Here is a 2500-nt window from a genome sequence, read left to right as displayed (position 1 = left end):
ATTTCGCTTCCTCTTGTTATTTTGAAGTTTTCATAGTTTATATATGAAAGATTTATTTCAATATTGGTATTGTTCTTAAACTTCTCTTGTAATTTATTTACTGATTTACTTTCCTCACTGGGCTATTTTCCCTGGGAGCCATTGGGATTATAGCATCGTAAGTTTCCAACTATGATTGTAGCTTAATAATAATAATAATAATAATAATAATAATAATAATAATAATAATAATAATAATAATAAGTGAAGTATCAAATGGAAAGAATCTAGGGTGATATATTAAATAAAGTGTATAGTTTAGATACTTTAGAAGAATCAAGAGAGACGAGGGAGAGAAGAAGACCTAGAAATTGCTAGACAGATGCAATGACAGAGGCATATGAAAAAGAGCTTTAGCATCCAGAAAGTGCATGACTGCGGGGAAGGTAGAGATAAGTATTACTATATTTGCAAAGGGTTCAACTTGCAGCCGATGAGCCCTTTGCTTTAGAGTACTGTACATAAGTAGGAAATGCTGTGAAAGTTTCTTGCAGAGAGGTTTGAGGGGTGAAGTTCTTCCATAGTTCAGCAGTTAAAGTATGACCCCTAGCAGTGACCTTAGTGTTAATTGAATATATATATATATATATATATATATATATATATATATATATATATATATATATATATATGGATAAATATCAACACAACATCGTGTTCAAATAAAAATAAATTTCTACCCCATACTTGGGATCGAACGCTAGTCTGGCCTTTCATTAGAAGGGGCTAGCGTTCGATCCCAAGTATGAGGTAGAAATTTATATATATATATATATATATATATATATATATATATATATATATATATATATATATATATATATATATATATATATATATATATATATATAACCACTAACTAACCATTTTGGCCATTCTTCTTCAATTCACTCTTAAATTCTTTGGTTATCATTTTCCGAGCATCGCGATCTTTAAGATGGCCTGTAATAATTCCATGCCATGCAGAGGGAGCTCTGAAAAAAATAGGTAACTAACATCAGTTATTTATTTATTTGTCTTATCATATTTGGGTATTTTAGGCGTTCGAGAGATTTATTAGATTTTGGTTATGCAAAACTTGACGAATCATGAGTCATCAATCACTGCGTGTCAGTCACCATGTAACATTGTGCGAAGTACACGCAGACAGTCATACAAACACACAGGATCTTTGTCTGGGACCATGCGTGGAGACGCCTAGCAACAACACACAACCGGCCATGAGGGGCTTACATTCGCTACTTTTCGCTAAGCAGCGCTCACTTATTTTGGTCTATTTTCAGTTACGAACAAGGGCTGTTATATTTCATATGAACCACTGTCAGTCGAGTATTATTATCCATAAATAATACTTAACTATATAAATACTTGCTATCAAACTAATGAGTTACGCCACGAAGTACCAAATTTCCTAATATCTAGTAACGTTATCCATTGGCTATTGACTGTCACCATTTTAATGTTTTATAAGGTTTTGAATTATGTCTTCCTTTGAGCATCCCTCGGAAAGCCCTGCTTATCGACAAGGCGGGAACGCGTGCTTTGTGTCCGATAATGACTGAAATGGAGCGGAATGAAGAGAAAACGTTCACAAAGTATATAATTCGGACCTGTCTCTTGTGCAGATAATGACTGAGCCCGCTAATGAAGAATTGATCTTCGAATCTAGATGAATGTTTGAATGATGCTGACCCGCTGGGTTTTTATGCAATTCAGAAAACGATCCACATCTTTAGTATCACCTTTAGTACCGTAGGAGAATGAAAAAAAGTTTCCCAGAAGTGTTGCAACATCTCTTTTATCCTCACTCACTCGCTTCCTCCTTTTTTTTTTCCCCTCGCTCCCCTACAAACCCCCACCCTTCCTCCCGTATTGAGTTCATGCTTGCGCCGTCGCTGCTTTGAGCAGTGGTTGGCTGCCGATTCTGCCTGCCGGCCTGCTTGCTAGAGCTGGCTCCCTCCCATCTACATTTCTCCTTCCCCACCCCTTTCCCTTGCAGGCATCACCGCATCCCTCCCTCCCTCCCTCCCCCGACGTAGTTGCTTTCCTGCCTGTGACACGAAACGCGCGAAGGTAGCGTTTCTTGGTGGTATAGGTCGACGCAGAGCGAGCCACTAACATAGTGCTTCCAGTGCAGTGATGAGATTTAGTCGTGTCCGTGATTGAATATTGCGTTCTAACTATGCAACTGCAATAGAAATATTCTTAAAGAGACACGGCAGCCATATATGATAAAAAGAAACAGTATTCAATATATGCACAGTTTGCCACACAAACAAATAAGAGGTGCTAGTTTAAGATGAATCAACGCAATGTTCTTTTATCAAGGGTATATACTTTATAAGGAAAATCTGTCATTTTTATTCAGTGAAATAAATAAGGAAAGTAAACTGTTATTCCTTTAACGGATCAAGTGAAGTGCTTGACATTTACTCGAGTACAAGGTGCTGACTCAGTATGC

General features: G+C 36.9%; 1 protein-coding gene across 5 annotated transcripts in view; it reads left to right on the top strand.

Annotated features, from left to right (window-relative positions):
• The first annotated feature begins 2076 nt into the window (after positions 1–2076).
• The window catches only part of LOC137621565 (insulin receptor-like), a 72148-nt gene continuing 71724 nt past the window's right edge, over positions 2077–2500 (top strand). For 3 of the 5 annotated variants that reach the window (XM_068351963.1, XM_068351962.1, XM_068351961.1), the window contains exon 1: positions 2078–2500. This exon is cut by the window's right edge and continues 673 nt beyond it. The gene's annotated coding sequence lies outside the window, so the exon portion shown is untranslated. The other 2 variants (XM_068351965.1, XM_068351964.1) reach the window with 2 other exon arrangements.

The sequence above is a fragment of the Palaemon carinicauda genome, chromosome 28 (assembly GCF_036898095.1).
Source record: "Palaemon carinicauda isolate YSFRI2023 chromosome 28, ASM3689809v2, whole genome shotgun sequence".
In the NCBI taxonomy this organism is placed as follows: domain Eukaryota; kingdom Metazoa; phylum Arthropoda; class Malacostraca; order Decapoda; family Palaemonidae; genus Palaemon; species Palaemon carinicauda.
Note: the sequence above shows the minus strand (reverse complement) of the source record. Positions and strands in the feature narration are given on the sequence as shown.